General features: G+C 33.4%; 1 long non-coding RNA gene across 1 annotated transcript in view; it reads right to left on the bottom strand.

Moving 5' to 3' along the window:
• LOC141455960 (uncharacterized) overlaps positions 1-7,095 on the bottom strand; it is a 260,798-nt gene extending 253,703 nt beyond the window's left edge. The window contains exons 1-2 of the long non-coding RNA XR_012459548.1: positions 7,062-7,095; positions 4,981-5,072 (exon numbers count right to left, since the gene is read on the bottom strand). This is a non-coding gene — a long non-coding RNA (uncharacterized lncRNA). The remainder of the gene's footprint in view (positions 1-4,980; positions 5,073-7,061) is intronic.
• Between the last annotated feature and the right edge of the window lie 5,730 nt (positions 7,096-12,825).

Genomic DNA, 12,825 nt, shown 5'->3' with positions numbered 1-12,825 from the left:
TATTTCAGAGTCAACTGTGGAGCAGCAGACTCTGATATCCCGTCTAGCTCGAGCTGGTGTTCCTCAGGGCAGTGTCCTAGGTCCTATTCTTTACTCCTTGTATACAGCAGACATACCTCAACATCCAAATACTATCCTCTCCACCTTTGCTGACGATACTGCTATCTTATCTTCACATTCCGATCCCCTTATCGCTACACGAACTCTACAAACACACATCAACCGGATTGGCTTTTCAAATGGAGAATCAAAACCAACATTACGAAGTCTAAGTTTATAGTATTTACTCTCAGACGGAAAATCCTACCTCCCATCATCTTGAACCAAACTCCTATACCAGCTGTGGACAAAGTACGCTACCTTGGACTGTACCTAGACAAACGGTTGGCATGGAATCCCCATTCTAGACTGAAAAGACAAGAAACTAACCAACGCTACAAACTTCTCGCCAGACTACTTAACCTACATAACAAAAGACTCTTATATCTAATGTTACTGCGACCCATTTGGTCATACAGCATCGAAGTATGGGGATCGACTAAGCGTTCCAACTCACTACGCCTCCAGGCATTACATTCAAAAATACTTCGAAAACTTCTTAATGCTCCGTTCTATGAATCCTAACCTCACTATCCATAATGACCTCAAAATTCCTTTCATTACAGATCTTGCTAACACTCGTTTCTTCAAATTTCATTCCTCTACAGCAGCTCATCCTAACCCTCTCATAGAACACCTATCTTCCACCACATTACCAGGTAATCCTCTAAGGAGATTGAAGAGAAGATGGCCTCGTGATCTTCTCTTATTTTAAGCACGTTACTGGAGTGGCACCACTGGGTACCTTCTCCATTCATGATTTTCTTTTATTTCTTTTTTCTTTTACTATATTTGCTTGTTGCAACAACTGTTGCAGTGGTAAATTGCAATAAAAGATTTTAAAAAAAATAAAAAAAATCAGTCTCATTACTTAATTTACAGACCTCGTACATTGTACCTCTATAAATAAATAAAGATGATACTAATAATAAAATGACAGAATAACGAATTTCACGAAATACAATCATTTTTACGAAGTGGTACAATTTAGCATGATCTACGCGAGCTAAAAAAAAGGTTGGGAAACGCTGAGTTAGAAAAAAGAATAATTTTAACGAAAATTTGTTCTCCTAAAATATTAATCTTAAAAATAATTTTGTATTTATATAAATATATTTATATTTTGTGACAAATTATTGGGTAGAGTAATTTCATCTCTCTCGCACAAACTCCTTCCCTCACCCTTTAATATTAATAATATTTGAAGTGAAGTCAACCATCGCCGTGTACAGCCGACAATGGCTGACAGGTGATTATAAATTAGACAAATATGAATGGTTATATTTTATAAAGGCAACTGAAGAGGGGGGAGAGCCCTTCTTCTTCTATCCTTCTCTCTCTCTCTATTATTTCATTGTAGACAAATGTGACAGATATTAAAAATATGGAGGTGGCGTCTCCATAGAGACCACACAGACTGCGTTAAATAATTTTTTCTGTGTCACCGCAAACACAAACACACTGAATAGGGAGAGGGGCGGGCTTGATATCTTCGTCACACTAAATAATAAACCAGCTGCAAGGTTATAAAATAATTCAGTATAACATGTGACAAACTAGCGCACCACCGGTCATAGTGTGTAACTAGAAGAAATCTGTCCACTGGATTTATTGTTTCACTTCAGTAAATGTTCCACATGCATTTATCGTTTCTACTATAAATAGTCTCGCATTTACAATATTTATTTAATAGAGTGGAAAAATAAGTAAAAGTTTGGCCAGTACACTCATATAACTTTCATTTACCACTTGATTGGGTGATTATATTTTTTTTTGAAATTTTGTATTTTTACTAAAAAGACAGAGGCACCACGGTAGCCGAGCGGTTATAGACTAGACCCGCAAAGCTAAGATGTATTGTTGGTTTAGTAGGTTCGATTCCCCCGGTCTAGGCCTTAGATTTTATTAAATGGTTAATAAAAGAATTTACAGTAAAGTATGTTTGCTAGTCGCCTCCGTCCACAACATCTAATTGGTAATCGCCTATTTTTTCAGGCGGGGCTTAACGTCCAACTACCATTTACCACTACTACTACCACTAGGTGTCGTGGACAGAGGCGACTAGCAAACGTACTTTACTATTTCTCATTTAACCATTAAATAAAATCCAAGGCCAAGACAGGGAATCGAACCCAGTACCACAATGCATATTAGCTTTGCAGGTGGGTAGAAGTGTACAATGTACTAAAACGGCACTTTAGAGGTAAACTTTGCCTCTCCCTAATGAGAGTCCTGGTTTTAATAAACATCCCTAGAAAAACATTTGAACATGGAACTTTTAGATCTACTTGTAAGTAGTCAATGGCCACAAGTTTCAAAGACATCGTTGGGACAGTTTCCGGTTAAAAATCTATAAAATTGATTCAGCCATGAGCTACTTGATTTCATCGCATAGCCTTATCAATGACGGTTTCTAAACTGATACCGTATTTGAAAACTGTGCGAAATAAATCTAAAATACCAATTAATAAATTTTGGCAAAGCCTGAGGTTACACCAGGTTACAGGTAGTGATAATACCCGACTTTATCCGGGTTCGCTCTATTCCTAGAACTTGCCTGAAGAAACTGGTTCCCTTGTGGTTGGAAGCCTTGGGTGGTTAGCATGGGTAGCGCCTAAGATGTGGTTATCTCGAAATGTTGGACTCCGCCAGCTTTATATGAAGCTGGAACCTCAGGAAATACCATTTCCATAGAAACCTCCTAGGGGCAACTTTCTTTAGAATATTTCAGTGTAATCAATTTTTGTGGAGGAAAGCAAGCGGAAGAATTCTTAACTACCGGCTTCCCTGGAGTTGTTTTCACCAACTGCAAGGATGCAGTGTTGATATTTCTTACTGACTCCAACGGGGAGCACAACAGATCTAAATAAAGCTACACCGTTCCTCAAATCATTAGTTCGACTACTTCATTTCCAGTGAAATCAACAATATTATAATTGACCATCGCCTTAATAGGGCGCCTCTTTTCCCCTCTTACCCTCCCTCCAAAAGGGCTCTCTGAACCCCTTCTGAGAGAGTAATATAAACAAGAGTTAAAATAAACTTAGTTTAGTCCAATTTTAATTACACGTTAACGTTCTAGTTTTAAAAATTATCATATACAATATTATTATTACAGATAAAAGAAATGAAAGCAGATTAATCGTTCCAAAAAGTACTATTTATTTGAAAAATAAATGTCAGATAAAACAATATTTCATTTAATAGAAAAGACTTCAAACAAGTCTGTGTTTGATTTACTACGAAATCTAAAAAAAATATTTCTTTCGTGTTAAGGAACGTCACAATAATATTTAGATAAGCAGGAAACTAGTCCTGTACAGTAATCAAATTATAAGTCTCAGTTTTTATTGGTTTATTTTAATGAAAAAGACGGGCGTGGCCATAACATATTTGTTGTTATAACAGTCAATATTTTGTGAGGTGAGGTTATGTATGTTAACCTGTTAGAGACGGTTAAAAGTATGGAATGCAGTTTAATGACAGTTTTTAGTTTTTTTTAAAGAATAAATATCGCAGGTATGTTTTTCCAGTTTTTCCAAAAAAAAAGAAGATAATTGGCTAAACGGAAGTTGTGTTAATTTACTTAATAGATTGTTCATTTCCTTTTCTTTTTGTTTTAACTACAGACACATTTCTTGCAGGTATGTTACTTAAAAACGAATTATGTAGTTTTTGCTTCCCAAGAAGTACAAATGAATACCAGAGTTCCGTCCATTAAGGACATCAATATAAAGATGTACGTGAACATATCGGACCCTCTTAGAGGGTCTAATTATGTTCTCTGTTCACTATAATTTCAAATTACTTATTTGTGTGTTACTTATTTGTACCTCGTATTTTCTAGGGAACTTTGTATCTATGAAATGCTGGATCGAAATTGCGGATATGGAAGAAGATGTGTTACGGAAGTTGCAACTCTACGGAAAGGTTTTTGATTTTTTTTTTTCCTCCCATTTTTTATCATTTTAGATTAATGAGTGTTGGATGGATTAGCAGAAATATGATTTTTAGTGAGCTAACCAATAACCGAATTTTATGAAAATGAATTTTTTTTTTTTTTTTTTTACTTTATTTCTGCAACTGTACATATATACAACAAGCAAAATTGATGTGTGAATAATGTACATATAAATAAATATATATACAAATTGGCATGAGCGATGTGAACGGCGACCATCCAGTGATGGGAGCCGCTAGTTCGCCAAGAAGGCAATCTTACACAGCAGCCATCCTAGGAGGCCGCCGTTCTGCACTTAAATGATCGCGCGGCCACCTCCGCTTTAGTCTTCGATGAGGATTTGAAGGAAGTGTTCTTGAGGATAGGTCACGGATTAGGGGATTAAAATGGAAGGATAGTTTGGAATGAAATTTTGTGTAGCGGGATTGGGCTAGGTCAGAGACAAATGGTATGTTTAAATCGGAATGGATAGTATGGTTGGAGACATAGAAAGGAGCATTGAGGATGGTTCTCAGGATTTTGGATTGTAGGGTTTGAAGACGGTTAAGGTTGGATCGTTTAGCAGTACCGTAAAGTTCAATTCCGTATGTCCATATTGGGGCTATCAGGGCAGTGTAGAGTCTCTTTTTGTTCAGTAAAGTTCATGAACAGACAAGACAGAAGACACACCAATCCTCTAATGATGTAAGAATATTACATGTAAATTAGCCCTGAAGATGACCTAGTCCCTAGGTCGGAAAGCTAGGCATAATAAAGTTTATAATGACTGAAACTGGCATTAATTTTTCATCCTATTAAAACTATGATTCAGTCACCAAAAATAATGAACTTTAACCTTAAGTAATTAGTTAATATTGTGTGCATAACAGTAATTCGTTTAATACCAAAAAATATTAAAGAGAGCTTTTTTTAAAACTTACCTGCTGATTTCTGGAAGGTTTTTTTTTTCTGCAGCCTTCTCTAGCATTTCCAGTCACTGGACACTTGACACTCCACAATAGTACACTACTACCTGTAAATAGAAAAGTGATATAAATTAACATGCAATCATTTTGCACATATTTAGTGAAAGAATGACCTTTTTGGGGGAAAACATTTTCTTGCTTTTCTATTAAAATATTTCAGTGAAATTAATTAAAACTATTCATTGTTCTTATAGGGGAAAATATTTCTCCAGACTAAGCTGAGCTTTTCCACAACCAGAAGAAGAAGAACTTCTTGTATGAAAAACTGTAGGATTTACTTTCACCAAATGTGAGCACCAATGAGATTCATTTTTTATGGTGTTGTGTTGTGCTACATGTGATTTTTGACTTTTTTTGGTTAAAAATTCATTTTGTGATAGAAGAAATTAAAGAAGAAAAATTTATTTTCTCTGGATGCTCAAGAAAAAATTATAAAACATTTCAAGATATAGGAAATTCCAGGTATGTTCTTTAATTTGATATTCTTTAATTAAATCTCGTGCTTGAAATTACTGTAATTCCTAACTAATATGGGGAAAATACATACATGTTTCCCCAGTTACATTTTGAGTGTTCCTGTTGCCTCAGTTTACCTAAGTACTTCTTAAAGATTTAATGAAAAATACTTAAAATATTTCACCGATATCTTTTTTTTTATATTGTGTTTCAAATATTTAGATTTAAGCACTTTGCCTTAAGAATAGTTACTGTTGTTAATAGAATTGATGAGAAATTCTCACTTTTATTATATATAGTCTCATCTAAGTGTAACTTAAATTTAATTATAACAAAATCTAGCCAGTCTTTACTTAAAGGAAAACAAAAAAAAAGGTGTCTTGGATACAAATGTTAATAGATTTACTGTAAAAAATCTTCAATTAAGTTGTGATAAGCTATAGAGTTAGCTTTTGGGTTCGTATAACCCCAAAAATGTTAAAAATATCTCTGCAAACCAGATTTGATGTAGTTGAATAATCCAAAATTGTCACAAATTTAAATTAAGACTCATAAATTCAATATCTTTACTAATATCTAAAATATCTAAATGTTAATAATTGAATTTTGACTTGGATAAATCAAATGGATCAAGCAATAGAAAAATTAATGTAGATAGTTTCAATACTTATGCAGAAACAGTGAGAAAAAAAACTATCTATATAAAAAAACTATTTGATAACAGTAAATAGAGTGTGGTCAAACGAATGTATAGTTAGTTTTAAAGATTTTTTTCAAGTTTTGGAGGTAATTCTGGTTATTTAAAAAACAAAAATGCATTTACTTATCTTAAGACTGTAAAGCCCTAAAAAGCTTCTTTAAAAGTTTCAACATGGCTGCTAATTAAGATAATCAAAAATTGTATTGATTTTTTTCTCAGAAAGAGTTCTCGAAACTATTAAACATATGCAAATGTATAAAAAAAAGAAAAGAAAAAGAATAATTTGCTGGAAAAAAAACTTCTAAAAAGAAGTTATCAAGTTAGATTTAAAGTAATTTCAACCTTGAACAAAAAATAACTAGCAAAAAAGTTGAAAGTAGCATTTTATATTTGTTAATTAGAATAAACAGAATACTAATTTTGAAAAATTAATGCTTCAAATAGTTGATATATATATTTATGTATGCATATTAATATCATTAGTATATAATGTATTAGAAAAAGAAATGAAAGATGCTTATGTTAAAATTGGGCAATCAGAAATTGGAATCAAAATTTAGCCCAACCTATTTGTACCTATTGTATATTTAAAAAATAATAATTAACAAATAAATAAACCTTTCTTAAATAGATTCCATAATTATTTTAAACTATAAAACCAAATTAAATAAAGATTAAGTGTTAAGTACCTTTAAGCCAGCCATCTTGTGTAAATTTGGGGGGCCTTATTTTTTCTAATCACTTTTCTAAAGTAATATCGCATGAAATAAAACATATTTTATGTTCAATTTAAAGTTAATTGTACCCTTTATTTATTTGTTAATCAATTCTATTGGATTTAATGAAAAGTACCATTAAAAATTAATTAAATATAACTTACATATCAAACTGGTAATTCATTACGTCACATCGCCTTATCCACTAACTGCCAATGAACTGTTGATCCAGATATAGTTACAATTAGCTTATTTTATGATATACCCTATTTTATTTTTTTAAAAAACAATGATTTTTAATTAAAATTCTTTAATTAGTATTTATTTTTTTAATTAATTGACAAAAAACTAAATAACAAAAAATATTGTTGAGGAATTTGTAAAACATAATTTCAATTAAAAAAATTATTGTATATCATAATTAATTTTATTTACAATTTACGTGTTTTATTTTGTTATAAATTTTGATTATAATAAAACAAAATAATTAATTCTTATTAATTTTATTATTTGTACTACCTATATACGTCACTGGCAGCCATATTTAAATGGAGGAATAAAAGTGCTTATGCTAATTATTCGTTTGTGTTAAATTTTCAGTTCTTATTAGGTAATTTCGAGTTATTAGTTAAGTGTAAAGTGTCAAAAAAACAATTGTTAATATTTGACTGCTAATTGTTCAAATTCAAAAGTCGAATTTCCAAATAATTGATTAGTGGCAGTGCTGTGAATCTCTCTCTCCAAATGGAATTGGGAATCTGTGCGCAATTTAAAGGTGAGTTTAATGCCAAAATTTAAAATTTAAAATCTTTTTATGGTTTAATTTAAATATCTATTTTATTTTTATTTTAGGTAAGTGAAGTATGAGATAATTTAGCTTAAATTCCATTACTTCAAAACTAAGATGTAACTGGATTGAACTTGATTTCGTCATAACCATTTTGAATTATATTAAAATGATAATTATGTGACTTTACATTATTATTCGAAGAAAATTTAAATCTTTAATTTTCAATGAAGGTAAGCCTTTTCTTTTTTCAATGAGTTCCAGTTATTGCTAAGCTTTTTTATGATAACCTTTTTTTTTTTGAACTGAACTGGAATCTAATTATCTTACATCAATTAGAATCTGCTTCAAATTTACAAATAAGTTTTTTAAAGAAATATCTGTAACGATTGAATTACAAAGAAAATCAGACGGGTCTTTATTTAAGTTATTGCAAACATATTTAATTAAAATACTTACTGATTATTCCTAAGTTATTTTATATCATATCTCGTTATATTTATGTATCATTTTTACATTTATTTTTGCATAAATTTAAAAATTGAAGCTATGAAATACAAATGTATCAATACAGTTTTTGAGTGTAAATTTTTATGTATTTATAGTACATATTTTTAGCAATGATTTCTTTAGTGAGGAGTGCCATTAATTTAAACCATAAACTACTTGTTTTATTTACTAACTTTACCGTTTTTTTAAATGATTTAAATTACATTATATTTTTTATATTCACAATTTTTGCTATATACTTGGTTGATTTATATGTACGTATAATTGAGTTCGGTGTTGAAATTGCTATAATGGCAAAACCCTAACTCTGAAATTCTGCTAAGGACAGAATCTTCATTTTCTCGTCAGTTTCTTCGTCATAAGGACTAGAAATTGGCGAGGAATCGGTCAAATAAAAACAACAACTAGTCTTTTTGCCAACGTTTCGACAAATATATTGTCTTCTTTAGAGCGTGGCTATGCGGGTTGGTTGAGTTACAGAAACTGTTCCAACTCGTCTTTTTGCCAACGTTTCGACAAATATATTGTCTTCTTCAGAGCGTAGCTATGCGGGTTGGTTGAGTTACAGAAACTGTTTCAACTCGTCTTTTTGCCAACGTTTTGACAAATATATTGTCTTCTTTAGAGCGTGGCTATGCGGCGTGGTTGAGTTACAGAAACTGTTTCAACTCGTCTTTTTGCCAACGTTTTGACAAATATATTGTCTTCTTCAGAGCGTGGCTATGCGGGTTGGTTGAGTTACAGAAACTTGAGTTTTTATTTGATCGATTCCTCGCCAATTTTCAATTCTTAGTTTAATAAGTTACGGCCACGAAAACTGTATATTTCTTCGTCATAGTTCATTGAAATCGTAGGCTAGAGAATCGTTGATTCATGATACTGTGATTTTATTTTAGGCCTACAATCGTTGGTTGGACGATTTTTTATTTCGCATGACAATTTTTTTGTATTCTTCGTGAATATTTTAAGTTACTTTGACTTCACCTTGGTTTCATTTCCTCTTGACTTCTTGCTTTGGATATTTAAGTTTCTTTGACTTCCTGTGTTTTTTTTTCTTTGGTTCTTAATTGAGGAAATTCATTGCATCCTCTTTTTTTTACTTCCTATTTTATTATCTATGGTTTGCTAATTGTCATTCATTTAAGAGAATATTTCCTGTTTTTCTTTCTTTTATTGTTTTCCCCAAATTAACCATTGAAGTTACCATTGAGGATTTTTTTTTAGTGCATCCCCTCTCGGAAATATGTACGAGGGTCGTTTGAAAAGTCCGTGCAAAGTCAGAGAGATAGCACCACTGGCGCGTATCGAGGTTATGTTTAGTTAGTAGCATCTCTTGGAAGAACACACACCAAGTTTCAGCCAGATCGGTCTATTTCTTTGTGTTTGGCATTCGTTTGAATCGAGGAAGTCGAGTGATTTTCAAAAAATGGACGAAAAAGAATTTCGTGTGTTGATTAAACACTACTTTATGAAAGGCAAAACGCCTCAGGAGACTAAAGAGAAGCTTGATAAACATTATGGTGACTCTGCACCTTCGATTAGAACAGTTTATAAGTGGTTTCAAAATTTTCGGAGTGACGCTGAACGTTCTGGACGCCCTGTTGAGGTTACTACTCCAGAAATCATTGATAAAATCCATGATATGGTGATGGATGACAGAAGAGTGAAGGTGCGTGAGATTGCTAGTGCTGTGGGCATCTCGAATGAACGGGTACATAATATTTTGCATCAACATTTGGACATGACAAAGCTATCCACAAGATGCTTAACCAAAAACGCTTGACCAAAAACGAAATCGTGTGAAGTGTTGCAAGGACGGTTTGCAGCTGTTCCAGAAGAATCCGCAGGACTTTAAGCGTCGTTTCGTCACTGTGGATGAAACATGGATACATCACTACACTCCTGAGACCAAAGAGCAATCTAAACAATGGGTTACCAAGGGGGAATCTACGCCAAAAAAGGCGAAGACCGTTCCTTCGGCCGGAAAGATTATGGCGACTGTCTTTTGGGATTCGCTAGGAATAATCCTCATCGACTATCTGGAAAAGGGTAAAACTATTACAGGTGCATATTATTCATCGTCATTGGACCGTTTGAAAACCGAGCTGCAAGAAAAACGCCCACGATTGGCCCACAAAAAAGTCCTTTTCCATCACGACAACGCACCAGCTCACACCTCAGCAGTTGTGGTCGCAAAATTAATGGAAATAGGGTTCCAACTCGTTTCACATCCCCCCTATTCTCCAGACTTGGCTCCCTCGGACTACTATTTGTTCCCCAATATGAAGAAATGGCTGGCGAGAAAAAGATTTTATTCAAACGAGGAGGTGATTGCAGAAACGAATGGCTATTTTTCAGACTTGGACAAATCCTATTATTCGGAAGGGATCAACAAACTAGAGCAGCGTTGGACGAAGTGTATAAGCCTAAAAGGAGACTATGTTGAAAAATAAAAAAGGTTTACCCCAAAAAATTAAGTAGTTTTTATTTTTGCACGGACTTTTCAAACGACCCTCGTTTGTTATAATGATAGTTTTCGTTTTCGACCGTTGTTAATTGGTTTTTGGGGAATATTGAGGTGCGGCCATTAAATTCACAAACAAATTTTTGTTTCTTCTTACCAACGTTTCAACCAACCTTTTTTTACAGACCCTGAAGAAGGTAATAGATTTACCGAAACGTTGGTATAAAGAAACAAAATTTATTTGTGAATTTATTGACCCCACCTCAATATTCCCCAAAATCATACAGTGTAATTATGTTGCAGTAAATACAAATATATGTGCATATTAACAAATGATTTACACCAATGAATATAGTAATATTAAACTAAGAATATTTGTCGCATGAGAAATAGATGTCTTTGTAAAAGAATTTCTTACCTCATCTTTGTGACTTGAGAGTGGGCGACCTCCACTTCCGAATGTTGAGGTAGCACCTTTTCGATACTTTTTCTGGGTAGTCGTCAAGCTATAATCGTATGGTCACAAAACTTACTAATTCAGTTCCTGACTGGTACTTTTTGCGCTCAGACAAATCTTTCTAGTCAAAAGTTCTAATCGTTTGCTAGCTTTCAGTGGCTAGCATTTCCACCTTCGTATTACCAAACAATTAGCTTTAAAAAACATAATTTTTGCTTTATTCAGGAATAAGAGACAACTTTAATAGTTGGTTAGCTGTATTAACTGTTATAATTCTTTTCATAATCTTGTCGCTGGTCTTGCTCTCTTAAGAGTTAACCCTCCCACTGTCGTCTCATTACACTTACACTCTGAACACAACAGAAGGTCCAGGACAGTACAACTCGGATTTGAATTAACTTCATAGAATGACTCTGGAATTGATTGTCCCTCATTTATGCTCTCACTTAAATTGCAACAAACTCTGTCTAGATGTCTTACCTCACCAAGATTAGCACTGTGTACCTTGGCTTCCTCTTCTTCGAGAACTGGACGGAAGTGTGATTATGATTGCTGTAAGAGAATTGGGCTGAGAGAGAGTAAGAGATTGGTGGAATTTGGAGCTATGTATGGAACTGTTCGATTGCATGGAAAATAATTTTTAATACCCAAATTTTCTTTAATAATGTCATAAATAATTAACTAATTTAATACAATTTTAACAAATTATTTATCTAGTTTTTTACGTAAGTGAATGAAAGATGAGATTTACATTTATTAACTGGCACGTGTTTTGTATGTCTGTCTTTGCGCATATGGAATACATATATTAAAATGAGTTGTCCCCAAAGCACATTTTATATACTTTATTATGTGTAACTTCTTGGAAGGTGTTCTCCATCCCTGAACGTTGACGCCCCCCTCGCTTGCTTAGCTTTCTTTAAATCATTCGTTTTGGACGTAAATAACTTTACCCAGTTCACAAAAACTGACTAGTAGAAGAAGTGTTTATTATGCAAAACAAATAGTTATGGGAACCTAAATTAGTTAGGTAGGGTGGTTGCTGAGTCTGGTGACTCTAGTATCTATTAATAAAATTTAACGGACCTGAGTCTACTAGCTAATGACGACTCAGCAGAACTGACCTAGGACTCTTTTTTTCTTCCCCCTTTGTCACCGGATATTTTGCACTGCGACCTGAATAGTCTATAGTACGTTGCATTGAAGCCAGATAAGAGGGTCAATCACACTGCAGCACTTCTAGGTGATTAGGTGGTTGCAAACTCTCTCCAACCCTAGCAACCCTACTCAGGCTCTCTAGGAAAATCCTAGGGATCGAGCAGATTGGGATAACTCCTTAGTGCCAGACATTCTGCCCTGTTTTTTATTATTTTCTCTTGCACATCACTATTGCTTAGATTGTGTTTCTATCGGGAAGACTGTTTCGGAATTCGTGAGTATGAAAAAATATTTTTGAAAATGGTGATTTCCCTTATCTTTCTCTCTCTCTGCGTTCCTTCCTGCCAGCATTTCCGTCTGTCCGTCTGTGCGGCGGAAAGAGATCAGCAATACTCTCTTCTTCTGTTTCTATGCCTTTTGCCTTCTACTACCTGGACGTAGTAAGATTTCTTCCTATAGAGGTTGGAGCGTTTACTCCTGGAGGTAATATTAACATTATTATTATTATTATTATTATTATTATTATTATTATTATTATTATTATTATTATTA

This window comes from Rhodnius prolixus, unplaced genomic scaffold (assembly GCF_049639745.1).
Source record: "Rhodnius prolixus isolate KJV_2025 unplaced genomic scaffold, Rpr scaffold_4, whole genome shotgun sequence".
Taxonomy (NCBI): Eukaryota; Metazoa; Arthropoda; class Insecta; order Hemiptera; family Reduviidae; genus Rhodnius; species Rhodnius prolixus.
Note: the sequence above shows the minus strand (reverse complement) of the source record. Positions and strands in the feature narration are given on the sequence as shown.